This window comes from Myxocyprinus asiaticus, chromosome 46, assembly GCF_019703515.2.
Source record: "Myxocyprinus asiaticus isolate MX2 ecotype Aquarium Trade chromosome 46, UBuf_Myxa_2, whole genome shotgun sequence".
NCBI classification, from domain to species: Eukaryota; Metazoa; Chordata; class Actinopteri; order Cypriniformes; family Catostomidae; genus Myxocyprinus; species Myxocyprinus asiaticus.
Window position 1 is genome coordinate 29,871,592 of NC_059389.1, and position 22,994 is coordinate 29,894,585.

Below are 22,994 nucleotides of genomic sequence, written 5' to 3' on the forward strand. Positions count from 1 at the left end.
ATGGGATGTTTGTTGAGGGTCAGGGTGGGGTTGGGTTGGGGATTGTGAGGGGTTAAATGTTGATTCTGTGAATATATGTTTTGCTTTTCTTTGTTAACTGTTTGAATCAATAAAACATTTTAATCAGAGAACTGTATAAAATATCTAAATCTAACAGAGATCTGGAGACATCTTAACACCAATAAAAGAGAGTACTCATGTTTCTCGAGTACCCATAAAACCTACTCTAGGATTGATTATTTTCTAATCTCTAATAGTTTGTTGTCCAAAGTTGGAAGATGCTGGTATGACAGCATTCTACTGTCTGTTCATGCCCCATTAACATTTACAGTGCAGATAAGCAATCTGAATCCTACTCCATTTAGATTTCAAGCAGGATGGCTCCAAAACTCAGACTTTGTTATAGATAAGAAAATAAATGAATATTTTCTAATTAACACAGACCAGACAAGCATTTCAGTGAAATGGGAAGCCTTTAAAGCCTATATAAGGGGTGAAAGAATTAGTTACACAAGATATAAATCCAAAGAATACTTTAAGAATCTGGGAAACCTTGATCAGCAAATTAAAGAACTGCAGCAGCAACGTTTTGTTAGTGACGATTCTGGAAAAACAAAAAGAACTAATGTTATTGAAGGCCCAGTATAATGAGTTAACTAGCAACAAAATAGCCACAAATTTGATGTGGATAAACCAGTGGTTCTCAAAGTGTGGTGTGTAGGGCGGGCGCGAAGGTATTGCAAGGGGGGCGCGGAAGACTGACTCTAATCTCGTTCACTTTCACACATTCAACAAAAATAGTGAAAATACACATAAGAACCGATGTGCGCAATTTATTTTCCTCTGCCTTTAAACTTTAGCCTGGCACCACAGCGCATCTTGTGCGTGCAGCTCTTGACAGTCCAAAGCATTGATGTCAGGTGCGCTCATGTAAACAAGGTTATTCTTGTGTGCGCACCAGTTTCAGATGAGTGACGAGGTGAATTAACTCTTAAATTTCTGTCTTTTCCTCACACAACACACTGTATGACTTAAGAAGATTTGAGATCTAAGGCACGAGTGTTATGGATGACTTTAAGGTGCTTTGATATGTGCTTTCATAGCTTGGACAGCCACAAACACGATCCTCTCATCCCTCAATCTTGTGTTTCATGGATGAAAAAAGTAATACTGATTTTGAACGACGAGGGTGAGTAAATGATAGTGGAAAGGTCAGTTTTCATTAAAATTTATCAGTATCATTAATCAGGCATTAATTATTGTCTAGAGGTCCTGACTGCTACCGAAACAGCGTGTAGACAGCGATATCAAGTGATACTTGTTACTTTTTTCAGCGCTGGCTAGGATGCGACAATCAAAGTCATTTATTATTACTGGATGAGGATTTAAAAAAAAAAACTTTTAAAGAGACTGCTGAAGCTTATTTCCATTCATAGGTATGAATCCTTGCAATTATCAAATTATCACGAAAGTTTTTCTTGTTTCAAAGGGGGGCGTGACCCAAAAAAATTGAGAACCACTGGGTTAAACCAATCACACTATGACCAAGGCAAAAACCCAGAAAACTACTGACATGGAGAATAAAACAGATATTAATATAAATTAATAGAGCTACAAATGCGATTACTCTAGACAATGGGCAAACCTTGGTCGACCCAGTGGAAATTAACAATGTCTTTAACATGTATTATGAAAACTTGTACAACTCCAAGTGTTTGGACCCTTCGGAAAACCAAAACAGGTTTTTAGAGGAACTTGAATTTACCCAGTTAACAGAAGATGCAAAACTAAATCTGGAAAATGGGTTGGATATTGAAGAACTGGGAGAGGCGCTACAAAGTATAACTAGTGGAAAAGCTCCTGAGCTAGATGGCTTACCTGTAGAAATTTATACAAAATTCTCTAGAAAACTGCTGCCTCACTTTCTAGAAATGTTTAATGAATCATATGAAACAGGTAAACTGCCCCCATCTTTAAGATTAGCTTTAATCACCCTTGTGCTAAAACCAGGCAAGTCATCCACAGATAGAGCATCTTATCGACCTATTTCCTTAATGTCCTGTGATTCAAAAATACCCTGCAAAGCTCTAGCTAAGAGGATCAAAATACATATATCACACATTATCATAAATGATCAGAATAAATTTATTCTTGGTAGGCAGGCTTTTCACAACACTCTTTAAACACGTTTTAAACATATTACATAAAAAGTTCAATGCTAAGGACCATGCGATTCTGTCCTTGGATGCCGAAAAGGCATTCGACAGGATTGAATGGTGGTACTTGTTTGAGATACTTCGGAGGTTTGGATTAGGAGATAGATATTTACAATGGCTACAATTACTGTACAATGAACCACTGGCTCAAGTTACAACAAATAATCTGGTCTCAAAATCATTCAGATTGGATAGAGGTACACGGCAGGGGTGCCCAATGTCTCCTTTATTATTTTTATTTGCAATTTAATCCCTAGCCATGACAATTCAGAAGAGTAATGACATAAAAGGTTTGAGGACAGGGGAGAGGGATCATCATATATAGTTTTTTACGGATGACATTTTTTTTATTTCTAACAAATCTGAAAAACTCCATTCCTGCACTAGTCAATATTCTGGGAAAATCAACAACAGCAAGAGTGTTTTACTAGTACTAAATGGTCAGGAGAGAAAAGCCCCCTTAAGCTATCCACAATTTGCCAATACATCCAAGGGCTTTACATATTTAGGGATTGAAATGAAACCAGATATAAATAATATAGTCCCCTCTAACTATGATTTTTTTACCCTGTCTGTCTTTCTATGCTCCATTCGATGAAGCAGTTTATAGCACGAAGTTGCTGCTGCAAACTGGCTGCTCCTGCACTTTAAAAAATGTGAAACAGCTCTCTACAACTGCTCATGTTCACTTATCTAAAGTTTCCATCCAGAAAGCAGTGCCAGCTGCTTCCGCGAACGGGCGCCGTTCCGGCTTCATGCCATTAGAATTCAATTTTATTTGAAAGCGAAAGAAACAAAGATTAACTATTCAAGCCAACCTCCATTTCAACCCCAGCATTTTTAATCTGGTTCTGCCACACAGGTGATGCCTGTCAGCCACATTACCACAACACAGCTTGTTTAGGGGGCATGCTTTATTCAGTGATTGTTCCTAATCTTCTAACATGAATATCACGATTGTTTCTCCCTCCAAAGTGCCCTTCGGAGCGTGATTTATTTCATTCTGAACACAGGGGCATCATGCAACACAGAACACTCTTCAATCGACCGATAATCTAATGACAAATTATTTTCAAACCAACGCAGACATTTTAACACAAGCTCGCTGCCGCGCAGCACTGGCTCTGACCATTCCACAGCACACTGCAGTTATACACGGACTCTGGCCGAAAAGCTCCGCAAGAGGCGGATGATGCGCCGCGTTCCAACTCATTCATAAACATCCCGCAATGGGTCTCGCTTGCTCTCAGCATTATTGACATATATTGACGTATATTGTACACAGGGGGCAGTCATACTCCCAAGGAGCGAATGACCACAACTGTATCCTTCAGTAATGATTGCAAGTCCATTTCTCCTGCATATTTGCATGCAGTACAGAGCCAACGCTCTTATTTCTCAGATCATTTTATGCTGTTTTTTCACATTGTTTATTTTTTTTTGTAATTAACAATTTTTTATTAAACCTTATAATAACAAGAAACACACACACACACACACACACACACACACACACACACATATATATATATATATATATATATATATATATATATATATATATATATATACACACACAAATACATACATATACACACATAATATTCATACTCACTTAAAAACTATACTACAATACTCTCTCCACACCCCACCCAAGAGCCCCCCAAAAATTCCAAATACCTGCCCCATTTCCGGACAAACAAATCTAAATCACCGTCTTCCCAATGACACCTCCTCATAAGCCGCTACCCTCCCCATCTCTGTGCACCACTCCGGATATGGGGGCGCACCAGCTGACCTCCAACCCCTCAAAATAACGTGCCTGCCGATCATCACACAGATCAGAACCCAGTTCTCAATATGGCCATCCCTTTTCACATTGTTTAATAAGATGTACTGTATTTCCCAGCACATATCTCCTGCATTTCTGTATGCAGTGCAGAGCTGCAACTCAATGCATTCCTATAATACCTATTGCTATGCAATGCATTTCCTATGCAAGAAGTATATTGTACTACAGGTGACAGTTATACTCCTAAAGAGCGAATGGCCTAAAGTGAATACTTCAATAATGATTGCAAGTCCATGCATATCTGTATGCAGTACAGAGCCAAAACTCTTATTTCTCAGATCATTTTATGCTATTTTTTCACATTGTTTATGAAGATGTACTGTATTCCCTAGCACATTTTTTCAAAAGTTTCACCTAAATATGATTATTTTGTCTTTTCTACAGCAACGCCTGAAATTGTGCCTTCCGCAGGGTCTCACCGATATTACTTCCAGCAGGTCTCTGCGAGAGCCCATTTAAATTCCTGTCACTGGATTGTACGCAGGTTTACCTCTCACTTTATCTAAGTGTCTTTCCAAGACTTCACCATTACCTACTGAGGAGCCAAAGTTGGCAACCATTTTAGTTAAGAAAGCACAACTGCGGTGCTTCTGCCTTCGGCTCAAAACATCCCTAAGCAGCACAAATGTACTGTCCACGTGCCACAACTGTGGCGTCTTTTGAGTCATACAACAAACCCCCATGACACCACAAAGCAGCATAAACGTGCTGTACATGTGCCACAACTGCGGTGTCCTTTGATCATGAAGAAAAAAAAAAAAAAAAAACTCCCACCACACCACAAAGCAGCGCAAATGTGCTGTACAGGTGCCGCAACTGCGGTGTCCTTCGGACCATGCGACAAACTCCCACCACACCGCAAAGCAGCGCAAATGTGTTTTTTCCAAGTGCCACAACTGCCGAACCTTTCAGGCCCTGCCACTAAATCTCCCACAACACTGCAATCATGTTTCCTCTTATTAAGACTCGAGGGGCACAGCTCAAATGTATACCCATCAAACCGCTATTCAGCAAGGTTCTTCACTCTGCGCCACCCACCATTCGAATGCAGTGTGGGCCCTCCTGTTCGAATGCTATGCAGGCTTTCCCATCGAATTGCAGTGTGGGCTCTCCCGTTTGAATGCATTGTGAACCTCAGCGCATTGGTCGCAGGCTCTCCCATTCATTTCGCAGTGTGGGCCCTCCCGTTCAACCGCAATGCAGGCTCTCCCGTTCGAATCACAGGGTGGGCTCTCCCATTTGAATGCAGTGTGAGTTTTCACGTCATTTATTCCGCATACTCTCAATTATGCCGTGCTTTAAACTCCGCTCCCACAGAAGGCCCACTTTACTTTACTCAGCAGCCTTTTTTTTTTTTCTTCGCTTCTCAGCAGCTGCAGCTAGCATTACAGGAGATAGCGGTCACCACCTCCTCTTCTCAAAGCACCATATTTCCCTATCTATGTGTAGTCTATTGAGTGAGGCTACCCCCGCAAACAAGCCCCGTTCCCCTCGTTCTCACTTTCCCTGTTCGATTGCTTGCTGGGCTTACCCGTTCTAATGCCATGAGCGCTCTCTCTCTATAGAGCAGTCTCCCATTCTAATCGCAGTGTGAGCCCTCCCTTTCAAACGCAGCATGACCATCTAGTGCCCACTTTCCCTATTCGACTGCTTGCTGGACTTACCCATTCGAATGCCGTGAGCGCTCTCTCTCTATAGAGCAGTCTCCCATTCGAATCGCAGTGTGAGTCCTCCCTTTCGAACTCCGAGCAAACTAACTCTCATTCTCATTCTCCCTGTTCGACTGCTTGCTAGGCTTACCTGTTCGAATGCTGTGACCGCTCTCTCTCTATAGAGCAGTCTCCCGTTCAAATCGCAGTGTGAGCCCTCCCTTTCGAACGCAGCATGACCAACTAGTGCCCACTTTCCCTGTTCAACTGCTTGCTGGGCTTACCCGTTTGAATGCCGTAAGCACTCTCTCTCTATAGAGCAGTCTCCCGTTCGAATTGCAGTGTGAGCCCTCCCTTTCGAACACAGTGTGAGCCAACTCTCATTCTCACCTTCCCCGATTGACTGCTTGCTGGGCTTACCCGTTCAAAAGCCGTGAGCTAAACCCCTCTCTCTTAGAACAGTCTCCCGTTTGAATCGCAGTGTGAGCCCTCCCTTTTGAACGCAGCACAAACCAACTCTCATTTTCACCTTGCCTGTTCGCATACCGTGAACCCACCCACTTCTACAACGAGTGGTGGTGTCTCATTCGAATCGCAGCATAGCCCTCTTGACCAGCAATCATACAAGAACGCACCTTCAAGCAAATGCTTAAAGCACTCCCTCTGTACACATTTTTTTGGGGGACAAACAATTCAGAAGCATCCGCCAAATCAATTTGCCAAATAGAATTGTTGCTGGCTTGCTGTCCTAAATACTTCCTGCCATAGTCATGGTACTGTTCTTTCATCTTAACGCCTTTTTGGGGGTAATCAGGAGTCGAGTCTGAAATGGAGTTAATTAACAGAGGTTCGGGAGGAGCATGTTCATTTTAATCTGACAAATCACAGCCCACGAGCAGGAGTATATAAACCGCTACTTACCTGCTTCCTGTGACAACTCTCCTGACATCCCACCTCCACCCCATCTCCACCTATTCTCTAGATCCATTATCTAAATAGGTAAAGTCCAGGGGGGTAATCAGGACTCGAGTCGAGTCTCGAGCTCCGAGCCCTCCAGTATACGGACAGCAAGCCAAATACGTTTGCTGCTTCAACACAAGATTACATTAACATACGAACTACTGAAAGACCATCCAGCCTGGACCGATATTGAAAAGGATGGATTAATGCTTCCATTACACTGTTATATATATTCATCACAAGTTAAAATACTTAAAAATCCACTCTTAATCCCTTCCTCAGAAACACCTTGGTAGTCTGGTATGAAACCCACTCGTTTTTGGATGAGACGATATCAATTTAATCTTTTTCACCAATCTGGGGAAATAGAAGTTTCGTAACCGGGAGGAATGATATGGGGTTTAAAAATTGGACGCTAAAAGGATTATGTACATTAAAAGACTTATATGGAGGTGGCACTCTGATGACCTTTCAACAATTAGTCACAAATTATTTTTTTCAAATATTTACAGATTAGGGGTTATGTACATTCTCAGATAAAAATCTATTTGGAACCCCCAACTCTCTACCCTAGAACAAACCACCTTAAACCACATGTGTGGCAGGAGAACTATTTCCTTGTTTTATAAAACACTACTGGCGGGATCAAAGGAAAACTCTTTGTCATACCGCTCAGCATGGCAGAGGGATCTCCAGGTGGAAATCTCAAGAGTGGGACAAATCCTGCCTTCTGGCTCAAACTCAATCCATCAATACTAATTGCAAATTACTACAATATAAATGGCTTCATAGAACGTATATTACCCCAGTTAAGATGAACAGGTTCAATCCCAGCATTCCTGACAAATGCATAAAATGTAGTGAGGAGGTTGGCACACTTTTTCATTGCATGTGGGAATGCAGAGAGTTACAGGTGTTCTGGAAAGAGATTCTTGATGTGATCTGTGAACTAACTGAAAAGAAAATTCCGTTGGAAGCTAAGTTGTGCTTGTTGCATATTTACCCTGTGAATGTTTTTATAAGTGCAAGAAAATGTAAGCTTATAGATTTTAGTTTAATACAGGCTAAACGTGTAATTGCTTTGACATGGAAAAATACCCAGAGACCCTCCTTCTCTCAGTGGATCAAAGAAATGTCTTGCAATCTTGCTCTGGAAAAACTGACATATATAATCAGAGGAAAAGTGTTAACAATTTGTTAAAAGTTGATAATGTGGAATGTTAAATAATGATGACTGTGAACAAATCCTTGATAGGGAATGTTTTTTTTATTTTTTTTATCAAGGCTTTTGTTTATTGTTTTTTTTTTTTTTTTTTTTATTAAAATTTTTATTGATTCATAAATTAACACAAAAAATACAACAACATCTATATAATGAATCAAACACTTTAAACATTAAACCCCCACTGTATCCCCTCCCCCTACCAAACTCTCAACCCACCCTGACCCCCCCACAAACACCCCTGTGGTCAATAGAATATAGACACACACACACAGAAAACTAAAACAACAACATAAAATAACATACAATAATCAAGTATAATAATAATAAAAATTTTTTTTTTAAAAAAATAAAAAAACCTCTAAATAACTTCCTCCACTGCCCCACCTCGAGATTCCCTCAAAAATGCTAAATAATTGCCCCATTTTTTATTGTAAGATTCCCTAACCCCCATCCTAATGCTCGACCCCTCCTCGAAGGCAGCCACCCTCCCCATCTCCACGCACCACTCCGGGAACGAGGGTGCTCCATCCAACTTCCAACTCCTCAAAATAACCTGCCTACCAATCATCACACTGGTCAAAATCCAGTCCTTCATGTACTTATCTACCAAATCCATGACCTACCTATCTCCCAAGATACAGAGTCTGGGGCAGAACGAGACCTGAGTTCCCAACACATCACACACAAAACTTTGCACCTTCAGCCAAAATTCTTGGATCTTATGACACCCCCAAAAAACATGGATGGTGTCTCCATCTTCAGTATGGCGTGTCCTTAAGACCAAGCCTATACAATCTAGAGGGGGTCCAATAAAATCTATGTAAAATCTTAAATTGCATAAGGCAAACCCTTGCATCTCTAGACGCAGACTTTATGTTTTTTAGAATCCTTGCCCACACTCCCTCCTCCAATACCAAGTTTAAATCTTTCTCCCATAATCTTTTGAGAGAATTTAAAGCTCCGTCCCCCAGACTGTGAATTAACAGGGAGTAATACACTGATGCCTCATGACCCTTCCCAAAAGCAGCAATCACCACTTCCAGAGTATCTGCCGCTCTAAGGGGGTGTATGCTACTCCCAAAAACAGAGCAGAGCAGGTGGCACAGCTGTAAATACTTACAGCTTGGAGTGGAGTGGTGGTAGTGTAGTGGACTAAAGCACTGAACTGGTAAGTGGAAGGTTGTTGGTTCAATCCCCACAGCCACCACCATTGTGTCCTTGAGCAAGGCACATAACTCCAGGTTGTTCCAGGGGGATTGTCCCTGTAATCAGGGCACTGTAAGTTGCTTTGGATAAAAGCATCAGCCAAATGCATAAATGTAAATACTTATATAATTGAGATCTGGGAATCCCAAAATGTTGAATCAAGTTTTCAAAAGATCTCAATACTCCACCCTCATACAGGTGACCAAGTGTATTAACCCCCCTCACAATCCAATCTGACCAACAGAAAGGGGACTTATTAATACATAGTTTAGGGTTCAGCCATATGCTCGAGGCTACGTTTAAATAAATATCAGAATTAAACACTGGACACTTTTGTCCATATCGAGTATCGAGTGCAAATGCAAAATAACGGGGTGCGACTTAACCTCTCCAGCTAGTTTAATCGAAAGTCTTTGCAGTGGCGAGATAGGGGCAAGAACTTCCTTTTCGATACAAAACCAGGGAGGAGCTCTCTCAGGTGGAAGCGACCAATGAACCAAATGTCTAAGACTGAATGCATAATAATAAAATAAAATCTTGGGTAGGCCTAACCCACCTTTGTCAACACCTATGTAACTTACTGAAATTTAACCTGGGACGTTTACCATTCCAAATGAAGGACTTTGCTATGCTATCAAATTACTTGAAATAAGAGGGGGGACATCTACAGGGAGAGATTGTAGCAGGTAGTTAAATTTTGGAATACAATTCATTTTAATAACATTAACCTTCCCATTCATCGATAAGTTTAATGAAGCTCACCTGTCCACATCATTCGAAAACCTTTTTATTAAGGGATCAAAATTAACTCTGACTAAATCAGACAAATTTGCTGGGAATAAAATTCCCAAATACTTAATTCCCTGTTTGGGCCAGTGGAAGGCACCCGGCTGGAAGGCCGTTACTAGACAGTACGCTGTCAAAGCCAAAGCTTCAGATTTAGACCAACTGACTTTGTATCCTGAGAATTTGGAAAAGGAGTTAATAATTCTGTGGAGGCAAGGCATAGATCTAGTAGGGTCGGAGATGAATAATAAAATATCATCTGCGTAAAGCAGAAGCTTATGCGCCACACCTCCCGCCGTCACCCCTGGAAAATCATCTTCCTTTCTTATCGCGGCTGCTAATGGTTCCAGGGCAAGACAGAACAATAATGGGGAAAGAGGGCAACCCTGCCGGGTGCCCCTATCCAGAGTAAAATAATCTAAAATTAACCCATTTGTTTGCACCGCTGCTACAGGGTGTCTATAAAGTAACTTAATCCAACCAATAAATGTACTCCCGAACCCATACCTTTCCAAAATCTTAAAAAGATAATCCCATTCTACTTTATCAAATGCCTTTTCAATCAAGTGAGATGGCAGCGACCGGAGTCTGATCATTTCCTTCCAACTCCACAAGTTCTTGTGCTTTGGATTTTTGGTGAATGAGGCATACTGTATGATCCGACCCCTAAGAACCACCTTAAATGCCTCCCAAGCCACGCCCACAGAGGATACTGAGGACCAGTTGGTCTCCATATAAACACTGATTTCAGTCTTTAACATTTGTTGGAAATCAGGATTTTGCAAAAGGGACACATTAAGGTGCCAACTATATGATTTCTGTTTCTCTGTATATGGCAACACCTCTAAACTCACCAGAGCATGATCTGAGACTAAGATATTTCCAATTGAGCAATCAACAACAGATGAAATGAGGGATTTGGATATATATATATATATATATATATATATATATATATATATATATATATATATATATATATAAAACAAAAATCTATTCTAGAATAAATCTTATGGACTGATGAAAAAAAATGTATCGTCCCTACCAGATGGGTTCAAAAGTCTCCAAATATCTGTAAGACCAAGATTTTTACACATCCTGTGAAGCGTCAATGTTGCTCTAGGGGGTTTACACACATTTGCTTCACTGTGATCAAGGACTGAGTCCATCAAAAGATTAAAGTCTCCTCCCAATATTATATCATGAGGAGTGCCAGCGGCTTGCAACATCCCTTCAAGATCTATAAAAAAGCCTTGATCATCAACGTTAGGTGCGTAAATATTAGCCAAAATCAACCTTTGCCCTTGAATTTCAACTAACACAATAATTACTCTTCCTAATTTATCTTTAATCTGTTTGAGACATTTGAATTGTAGATGTTTATTTACCAATATAATGACTCCCTTGCTCTTACTTGAGCCAGCACTAAAAAAAAAAATGTCCACCCCATATCTTCCCAAATTGTTTAGCTTCCTGTGGGGAGAGATGTGTTTCTTGAAGAAACACTATATCATATTTCTTATGTTTAAGAAAAGTAATAACCTTCCTTCTTTTTATGGGGTGCCCCAACCCATTTACATTCCATGTGGAGAGAGATAGTACACTCATATTAACAACTGACATATTGATACAATAGAAAAATAAATAAACTGTGTGTCAAAAACAAAATTATACAGACCACATTCCCCATTAGTGAAACAATCAACCCCCGAACAACCCCCCGAACAAAACAAACAGAAAAAAGAAAAACGCGTGCATTAACCCCACGCACGAAAGCGCCAACCGGCGACAATCCCTCTAAACTCAAAAGGTCCATGAACGCCCACGAGCCCCCACGACAACTTTGCCATCGGATTGCTCAATTTTGCCTCACAAATTTGCGAGGCAAAATTACATAACAGAAAATACTTTGTAAAATAAACCCCAGCCAATAGGAAGAATGAACACAAAGAACGTGTAGATTCATTCACAGAACTGTCTCAAAGGTGTGATCTTCCACAAAACAAATTCCAGCTGATATAAAACCATTCAGATTCCTCGGACAGACAAACGAATGTTCAGTGAGCTGGCTGTTATGAGTTCAGTGGATGACATAATCATTCCAATGTCTCGTAAAAAAAACTCAACAAAACAAACTACAGCCAGCAGGAGGAATAAGCACGAAGAACAAACAGATTAATCCACAGCTGTTCCAAAGGAGTGTTATTCAATAGAACAAGCTCCAGCCGCTAGGCAGAACCAATACAAAAAGAAACAAAACCGGCATCCCGGTTCCCCGGATGGTCGAGTCAATTCACTCGGAGGCCGCATAAAACTATATACCATGACTTACACAATCCGTCAGCTTTATAAAAGACATCCTTTGTGTGAGCATGTAGATATTTTGCGGTCATCCATAGTGTCCACTCTCAATCTGTCCGGGAACTTCAATGCAAAAGTAATCTTTTATCAATGCAAAAGTTTCTTTAAGGAAAACTGTTATTCACAAAACAAGCTCCGGCTGCTCGGTGGAGCCAACGCAAAAAACCTAAAATGTCACCCAGCTTCCTCAAGAGTAAGTACAGCGAGTCAGACCCACTCACATGAGAAACATCCAATGGTTTACTCAGACATTGATTCTATAAAAGACATTGCCAGATTTGGACATGTAAATACTTTGCGACCGACCTTCATTTCTATTCTCAATTTGGCTGGGAACATCAGAGCAAACGAGATCTTTTTCTGATGTAAGAGTTTCTTACATTCCTTGAACCGATCGCATTTCTCTCTTGTCAAACTCGCAAAGTCAGGGAACAAGAAAATATTATGGTTCTTCCAAGAAAGCTTCCCTTTGCTCCTCGCCTGGCGCAACACAAGATCTTTATCGGATGATCTCAGAAATCTGGCCAGAATCTATCAGGGCCTGTCTCCCTCAGCAGATCTGTGAGCTGGCACTCTGTGAGCTCGCTCGATTTCCAGCTTGTGGCCTGTTATGTCGAGCAGACTCGGGAAAAACTCGTCTAGAAATTTCACCATATCTCTGCCCTCCTCATGCTCAGGAATTCCAACAATTCGAATGTTATTCCTGCGGCTTCTATTTTCAAGATCTTCAAGCTTTTCAAGGAGATGTTCCAAATCAACTCTGGTCACGGGTGGATTAGCGGTTAATTCCCTCTCCGAAGATTCCAAAAAATCGATTTGTTTTTCAACATCAGTCACTCTTGTACCTAACTCAGAGAATTTGATTTCCATCGCCGTAATCGATCGACGTATTACAGCGAGATCCTCCAAGTCAGCAAGAATCTTCGTCAACATCACCGACATGTTGGACAACTGACACTGGATTCCTTCTCCGCCGCGCCATCCAAATAGAGTCCCTGGTCTGTAGGCCTGTCGGGGCTTTCATCCTGAACACGTAAGTGTCTTTTAATGTCTCCAGAGCCCGAGAATTTTGACTTCTTTGCTCTGTTTTACAACAAAGGGCAAATTTGTAACTGGGTGTATCAAATTTCACCAGATTATAACATGAGAATAATTGAAAATTCAGCAAAGTGCGCAGAGCTCGTCGCTCATACGTCTGCTCCTTGCATGACGTCACATGACCCTCCCTTGATGGGGAATGTTAAATAATGATGACTGTGAAATAATGATGACCTTTTTTTTTTTTTTTTTTTTTTAAAGTAACAGATACTGTCTATACCTATGTTAATTTACACTTTTATTATTATTATTATTATTTTTACTAATTTATTCCTATTTCTATTTCTTTATTATTACTGTTAATGTACCTTAATTGTATAAATGTTATGGTGGGGAAGTTCCGATTGTTCTACATTTTGTGTTGTTCTTTCGGATAATATTAAAAATTCTAAAAAAATAGAATTGAAAAAAAATTTTACACATTTATTGTGACAGCAAAACACCTCATGGGCATTTTCATGTAATAAAGGGATGGTGTAGACTCTTGGTGAAAAATACTTTCTTTGCCCCCAGACCAAATCCATTTTGATCGACTCTTCTCAGTAGCTTCAATACAATCCAGACGTTAAGAGACAAAACATGGAAGTGCGGAGTGCTGAAAAGGGAAGGGGCTGAATAAGGTGAATATTCCTGCATTGGGGAATCAGTTTAAATATTGAGGCCTGGAAGAAAAAAAATCAGTTTCACCTAAGGTTAAACTAAAAGTGTAGGTTTTGTGAATTCTGTCACCTGTCTCTCATTCAACTGAGTGTGAACCGTTTTTTAATGCGTGGGTTGGTGGCAAGCCATAGTGATGGTGAGATTACGTAGATTTCTATCTTGCGAGATACAGGTTCATACCAATCTTTTGTGGCCTCTGAGTTTTATACAGGAACTGATGTCTTTCTTCGTGGTGTGGGGTTAGACTGTGTGAAAGTTCCTTTATGCAAGATCTTTCTCAAGTCAGATTTGGTGACGGGATATGTGAACATGGCTGTATGCTCGCAACTCCCAGCAGACAGAGTGGTGCTTATCATGGGTAATGATATGGCTTTTCCTTTGTGCGTATCTTGTGAACCGTTGTGTCCTAGAAACAAAATTATTTTTTATCTGATTACTCTCCTCCTGATGATTCAATTGGACACCATACATTAAAAATCCATTCATTACAGTGGTCGCCATTTACTGGTTAAACTTTTCACATCCTTCAAACTTGGTCTAATTTTCCCATACAATGGCTCAAAATAATCTCCAGACCCAGCCACACAGAAATTATGATACAGAATGTTGATTTTTGCCTTTGTTTAAAAGTAATGACATCATGAAATTAACAAGGTCCACGTAAAACTGGATGTGAGGCAGTATCTCTGCAATGGTTTGTCATATTTAAATTAAACTTGGTAAGCTTCATTAGGACCATCTGAGGGTACATGCACAGTTTGGAGACAGCACCACCTATGGGTCAAGAAATGTGAAAAATTGCTATTTTTGCCCAATACTTTTGAAAAGCATGTCCTAAAATCATGATGTTGGTGTCTATAGATTCTGTGGGTCATGAGGATTACAACGAGATAAATTTTCTCCATATCAGCCATACTGTCTCTCCGTCATATTTAATTTTAATAAAAAGTTATATATCTTTTAAAAACATTGTCAGATTTAAAAGAAAATTGGAATGCATGATCTACATCATGTCCTGGGGATACCTGAGCAGTTTTAAGACAGCACCACCTATAGTTCAAAAGATTAGCCACACATGTGTGCTGACACTAACCTTGCCATATTTCTTTGCCATCAGCCTGAAATGTCAACTGAGTGGCACTGTGTGAGAATGTCTTGTTAAAGTTCTAAGGTTGTGGGTTTGAATCCCCATCTTGACAAATCATGCAGTTAAAATGTCTGTTGTTATAGAGATCTTTGCATTATGCTTACTGAATGGTTGCTGGGCTTTTCCCCGATCAAATTTTGATTTTCCTCTTTGTTGCAAAGTTACATGAATACAAAGTTGATAATGGTGACTTTTATGCTGTGCTCTGATTCCTCTAAGCTTGGTATGTCCCTTTGTTGACTGACAATGTTGTGGGAGTGTGGTGCATAATACACTGGCCTGTGGAATGGGAAGGTGTAGGTTCGAAGCCATCCTAAGGTGAATGGGGTCCCTATTCAGAATCATCATGTGTGTGTTTATCTTTTGAATGCATTGTCACATTTTTATGAAATTTTTTATGCATCATCGATATCATGTCCTGAGGATACCTGAGCAGTTTGGAGACAGCACCTCCTAAAGTTGAAAAGATAACCTAATCTTATATGCTGACTATAATCTTGGAGTCTCTTTGCCATGACTGAGCTGTGTTAACTAAGTGGCTCAGTGTCTAAGGTTCTGGCTTGTTGTTTCCAGGGTCATGGGTTCAATCCCCAACTGTGCAAGTCATGCAGAAAAACTTTCTGTATTTCTAGAGATTTTTTTAATTGTATTTACTGAATGGTTGATGGGGTTTCCCCCAAGAAAATCTTTATTTTCCCCTTTATTGAAAAGTTACATGAATATGAAGTTGATCATGGTAAATACTGTGCTCAGCTGTAATTATTCTCTGCTTGGTATGTCCCTTTGGTGACTGTCAATGATGTGGCTCTGTGGTGTAGTGGATTGCTCCAGAGGGTTGTTCACTGAACTGTGGAACGTAAAGTCGTAGATTCAGATATGTCCTGGGGTGAGTTGTAATGTGGTGTGTGCTTGCTCTGTATGGCATATGGACTCTGGTTGTGCTTAGTGTTATGCAGTGGTTGCCATGTTGATACTTGGCCCTGTAATTGCTGCTTGCAGCTATATTTATTCTTCCTCCCCAATGGGAGTCTATGGCAACCCATAGAAATGTTCGTAGAACTGCACACTGATAGGGGTGGTCATAAATAGTCCCTATAGCAAATCAGAGAACAGACAAACTCCATAGCGCCACCACCAGTTCAAAAATTCACTTTTGTTTTGTGTGTATCTTTTGAACCGTTTGTCCTAGAGCCACATTTATTAAAATGTAATATATATTTTAAATGCACTCTGATTTGAAAAACAATATGTACAAATAAATAAATAGGTATGCATCATCAACATCATGTGCTGAGGATACCTAAGCAGTTTAAAGACACCGCCACATATAGCTCAAAATATAACCCACTCTTGTGTGCTGACTCTAAACTCTGAATGTCTCTTTACCATGGATGAGCCGTCAACTGAGTGGCACAGTTTACAGAGTAATGGACTATAGTTCAAAGGATTGTAGGTTCAGTCCCCATTTCAACCAGTATTACTGTTGAATTTTGTTCTGGAGGTTTTTGTGTTGTACTTACTGAATAGTTGCTTATCCCTAATTATTGCTTCTTGCAGGTATTCTTATTGTTCTTCTTTCACCATAATAGAAGTTTAAGGCAGCACAATGAGGCATAACGTATGTCCTAAAATCATGAGTTATTTTGAAATCATATAAAGTCATATAATGTCTTTTGAACCCTTTGTTGAATTGAAATTAAAATTTGTATGGTTCATCTACATCTTTTCCTGAGGGTACTTGAGTAGTTTGGAGACAGTGTCACCTGTAGTTGAAAAGAAAATCATCTGTTTAGCATAGTTATCATGCTACATGCTATGATAGCTGTAACAGGTTCGAGGAATGAGGTAGTGGGAGATGGCGAATCCAACTCAAATGTTAACTTATTCACACACAAAAACATGTTTGCTAGACTGCGTAATGGTAAAGCTTCAGATCAACACTCAAACGATATAACTAGTGGGACTGGCAGCTGCCAGCACACTCGTAGCTTCAGCTGGGCTCTCTCTCCCTCACTCTGAGGTCTAGCCCCTTTTATTTCCCCCGTCTCTCACTGCGAACAAAGAAACAGCAATTACCAGCAATTAATCTCAGCTGAAAACCCTTACCGCTTCCTCTCTTCCCAGACGAATGCTCGACCACACCCTCGCCTCCACATACGCCCACCGCCCGACTCAGGCTGGGGTAATTGTCTGGCCTGCCCACTACCCCCTTTCTAGAGAGGAAGTCCGCGACAGTCATCTGCGCCCTATAAGCAGGCAGAAGCAGAACAGAAGAGTGGTCCGATTTGCCAAATGGTGGGCAGGGGAGGGATTTGTAGCCATCCCAGAAGGGAGAGTAGCAATGGTCCAAAACCCGGTCCCCTTGTGTGTTGAAGCTGATGTGCTGGTAGTATTTCGGTGCTATTGACTTGAGGTTGGCTTTGTTAAAGTCCCCGGTCACAATGGATGCGGCCTCAGGATGCGCGGTTTCCTGCTCACTTATACTCCCATACAGTTCCTTGAGTGCCTGGTCTGTGTCGGCTTGTGGCGGGATGTACACAGCTGTGATAATGACCACTGTGATTTCCCTTGGTAGTCAGAATGGTCGACACAGAAGCATGAGAAATCCCAGATCAGGAGAGCAGAAAGACTTGATACAATGTACATTCCTCTGATCACACCAGGAATTTGTTGATCATAAAATATACACCACCACCTCTGCTTTTACCTGAGAGGTCTTTCGCTCTGTCCGCTCGGTGCACAGAGAACCCCACGGGTTCGATGGCTGAGTCTGGAATCTCCGCAGACATCCAAGTTTCTGTAAGGCAGATAATGCAGCAGTCCCTTCGCTCTCGTTGGAAAGAGATCAGCGCTCTCATAGCTTGTTGTCCAGAGACTGAACATTTGCCAGTAGAATACTGGGTAGCGGGGTTCGATTTATGCAATGTCTTAGTCTGATGAGAACGCCGGCTCTCCTTCCCCTTTTCCGGCTGCATTTCCTCAGCCAGGCAGCCCAGACAAAGGGCTCCGCTGGCGTGTTTGAAAATAGAGGGTCGCCATTGAGGTATTTAAAGTCCGGTTTTCTGTGTGCTATTGCAGAACCAATGTCTAAAAGTATTTGTCTATCGTATACAATAAGGCAGACAACATCCAAGAAAAAAACATAAGAACTGTAGACAAAACAAACAAAAAACTGCAATATTGGGTCGGAGCTCGCAACGCAGCAGCCATACTCGGCGCCATCTTTATACTACAGTAATGCTGTAGTAAAACCATGGTTAACTGTATCAAAACTTTGGTTACTGCCAAAAAGAAAAACATGGTTACTACAGTCGTGGTTACTATGGTTAATACAATATTACTTCAGTAAGTTTTCATAAAGGTATCATTTATTTACAAGGATTAAAGATCATTATCAATGTTTTAACAACTCTGAATTTAAATAATCCTGTAAAAATGGTCACACAAGCCCATTATAATACGTCACATCTAGGTTTGTCATTACTTAGTGTGAATAACTCCAGATGCTGTTTTTCTGTCATTACCTCAGGAAAGCACTGCTCCCTCTCTGAACGAGCGCTATGACTGAAAGGGTGAGCGCTGTCTTTGACTGCTAGTGTATTTTAGCATTTCTGGTGTCAAGATGAGCAGAAGAAAAAATAGTTCCAGTGCCATGCAACTATTCACTCATATAATTCTTTTTTTCCACTTTGAAGCTTATGAGATGTATTAATATTCATGTAATCTAAATAATAAGATCACTTGTTAAAAAAAAAAAACCCTTTAGAATCGAGATTTTTATGTGAGGATCGATATTCTTGATACCACATCAGAATCGGAAGTATCGATACTTTAGTATTGATCCGCCCATCCCTACATTTCGGTGCTTGGCCCCGTAATTGCTGCTTGCAGCTATATTTTATCACTATATTCGTATAAATTCTTATTTATATAGTTTTTCTGGTAGAAAAATAAACCAAAAAGTCAACAAGTGAAAAATGTAATGACAATTTCCCAAAGTTTAACCCCTAACCCAAACCTAACCATAAAGTCTAATCCCTTGCCAAAATCCTAAACCTCACCATGAGTTTAATAGTAAAATCACTGCTGTGTTTCACAGAAGAAAGATAAACATCAGGGTTTGGAACGAGACAAGAGAAGCATATAACTATTGACATAGGCCACATCAGCATACTACATTGCATAAATAAATACAGTATGAAATGGGTAACTACATTTGTACATAGACATTTCCTTTCTTAAAATAAAGTGTTGGATATTAATTGTATCAGATTTTGCATTTGTTGATATTTTCACTTACTTGACTCAGGCTACTCTTTGTACACTAGAATACTCTGACTTGTATGTTCTATCTTTAAATAGAAGTCCCTGTTCTCTGACCAAAGTCACTGTGACAGAGTAAGCGATTATAAATGTCTTGAGTTAGAGAAGTTATTGGCACAGTTTGTGTTCCCCCTTTGTATTTTGGGCTGTCCTCTCTGTGCAGAGCAATGAACAAAGTGACTCAGCACAGCAGTTTTGGGCATCGATGTGATCCAGATTTACTGACACACCAATGTGCTTTACCTGCATTTCACATGGAAATTATCTGTTTTGTAACCCACAATTCCAAAAATTTTACATATATTAAAGATCAAAATTTTACTATCTTGATCAATATGTGCATATACAGACATTTATGATTTGAGCTCTCTCAGCTGCATTCACTTCTTATATAATCCTTTTACACTGTCAACAACATTGTCATCAGCAGTAAATAACACACTTAAGGCCCGGGTATACCTCGTTTTTCCGTGTTCCGGATCGGAACCCGGCCAACCGCGTTGGCTTCCAAAGTATACTTTGCTTACCGCGAGCGAATACGAATGCATTCGACATATGCACACTACCATGGCTTGTGATAGTCTTTTAGTACAGTCAAGAAAATCTGGGTGGCGTGCAGTCAGGCTATTAAACACAATAAAACACAACAGCTATTAAACACAATAAAAAAAGTTGAAATATCATGGATTGATGACTTCAACAGAACATACGTATATACTATCAATTAACAAACTCAGAGCTTAGGGTTCGTCTGTCTTTAAAGGTTTATAAGGTTTAAAGTTATTGTTCAAACGAAAATGAATGGGATTTTTACTTCCAGAACCAGACTTTGCACTCTTTTTTAAATGTTTCATTGGTGTGATGTCCTGTTTTTTTTTTTTTTTTTGTGTATATTTGCATTTTCCCTAAATATTTAACATTCCATATACAGCTGAAGTCAGAAGTTTTCATACACCTTTGCCAAATACATTTAAACTCAGTTTTTCACAATTCCTGACATTTAATCGTAGAAAACATTCCCTGTCTAGAATGTGAAATGTCAGAATAAAAGTAGAGAGAATTATTTCTTTCAGTTTAAATTTCTTTAAATTTCTCTGAAGTTTACATACACTTTGTTAGTATTTGGTAGCATTGCCTTTAAATTGTTTAACTTGGGTCAAATGTTTTGGGTAGCCTTCCACAAGCTTCTCACAATAAGTTGCTGGAATTTTAGTCCATTCCTCCACACAGAACTGGTTTAACTGAGTCAGGTTTGTAGGCCTCCTTGCTCGCACACTCGTTTTCAGTTCTGCCCACAAATTTTCTATCATACTGAGGTCAGGGCTTTGTAATGGCCACTCCAATACCTTGACTTTGTTGTCCTTAAGCCATTTTGCCACAACTTTGGAGGTATTCTTGGGGTCATTATCCATTTGGAAGATCCGTCTGTGACCGATCTTTAACTTCCTGGCTGATGTCTTGAGATGTTGCTTCAGTATATCCACATAATTTTCCTTCCTCATGATGCCATCTATTTTGTAAAGTGCACCAGTCCCTCCTGCAGCAAAGCACCCCCACAACATGATGCTGCCACCCCCATGCTTCACGGTTGGGATGGTGTTCTTTGGCTTGCAAGCCTCACCCTTTTTCCTCCAAACATAACGATGGTCATTATGGCCAAACAGTTAGATTTTTGTTTCATTAGACCAGAGGACATTTCTCCAAAATGTAAGATCTTTGTCCCCATGTGCACCTGCAAACTGTAGTCTGGCTTTTTTATGCTGGTTTTGGAGCAATGGCTTCTTCCTTGCTGAGCAGCCTTTCAGGTTATGTCGATATAGGACTCGTTTTACTGTGGATATAGATACTTGTCTACCTGTTTCCTCCAGCATCTTCACAAGATCCTTTACTGTTGTTCTGGGATTGATTTGCACTTTTCGCACCAAACTACGTTCATCTCTAGGAGGCAGAATTTGTCTCCTTCCTGAGTGATATGATGGCTGCGTGGTCCAATGGTGTTTATTCTTGCATACTATTGTTTGTCCAGATGAGCATAGTACCTTCAGGCATTTGGAAATTGCTCCCAAGGATGAACCAGACTTGTGGAGGTCCACAATTTTTTTTCTGAGGTCTTGGCTGATTTCTTTTGATTTTACCATGATGTCAAGCAGAGAGGCACTGAGTTTGAAGGTAGGCCTTAAAATACATCCACAGGTACACCTCCAGATTTTCTGGAATTTTCTAAGCTGCTTCTAAGCTGCACAGTTAACTTAGTGTATGGAAACTTCTGACCCACTGGAATTGTGATAGTCAATTAAAAGTGAAACAATCTGTCTGTAAACAATTGTTGGAAAATGTACTCGTGTCATGCACGAAGCAGATGTCCTAAATGACTTGCCAAAACTATAGTTTGCTAATATGAAATCTGTGTAGTGGTTAAAAAAAATTAGTTTTAATGACTTCAGCCCAAGTGTATGTAAACTTCTGACTTCAACTTTAAGTCTTGTCAGTACAGTAAATACGTTAATTTTGTCCATATATTTGATACATACTTTTAGTCTTAAACAAATTAACACTGAACAAAGAGCTTATAAAAGATTTATATAGATGATATATAATTTCTATCACCGACATGGTAAGTTGTATAGGTTTTAGGAGGTATAAAGGAATAGCAGGCTCAGTATTTTCACTTGATGTAGATTCTAGATTTACATACACTTTAAAAACATTGTCTAGGGTAAGGGTTGGATTTAAATGTCTACACAATTATTATTCTCATGTCTGACCTCATGTTCCACCTGATATATTTGCAGACAGTTAAAAGTAGAGGCTGAGTTTGAAAACCTGGCAACCACATGAATGTTTGCTTTAATTTTCATATGATAATTTATGGCACTGCTGACTTTCAGGCATATAAATAGATCCACGTAGTGAAGTGTGCAATGTCATCCAGGAAGTCTTACTCATGTTCATTTTGAATCTTTAATGAATGTGCTACCTGTTTTCCCAGTCCTCCCAATAAATCTAAGAGAAGAGTAGTAATTTAAAATGTAATTAACAAAACTTATATATACACACACAACCCCAATTCTGAAAAGGTTGGGACAGTATGAAAAATGCTAATAAAAACAAAAATGAGGGATTTGTAAATTATATTCACCCTTTGCTATATTGAACGCACTACAACTAAACATTATAAGATGTTTTAACCTGTGAATTTCATATATATATATATATATATATATATTTAAATGTACAGTAATGATTGCAACACGCTCCAAAAAAGTTGGGACAGTCGAGAGTTTTCCACTTTGAAACATCACCATTTGTTCTAAAAACACTTATTAAGCATTAAGGCACTGAAGACACAAGTTTGTTAAGTTTAGAAAATGGAATTTTCCCCCATACATCCATTATGTAGGTCTTCAGCTGCAAAATTGTACGGGGTCTTTGTTGCCATATGGTGTGCTTCATAATGCACCACACACTCTGCATTGCAGTCAGGCCAATCTAGCACCCACACTCTCTGCTT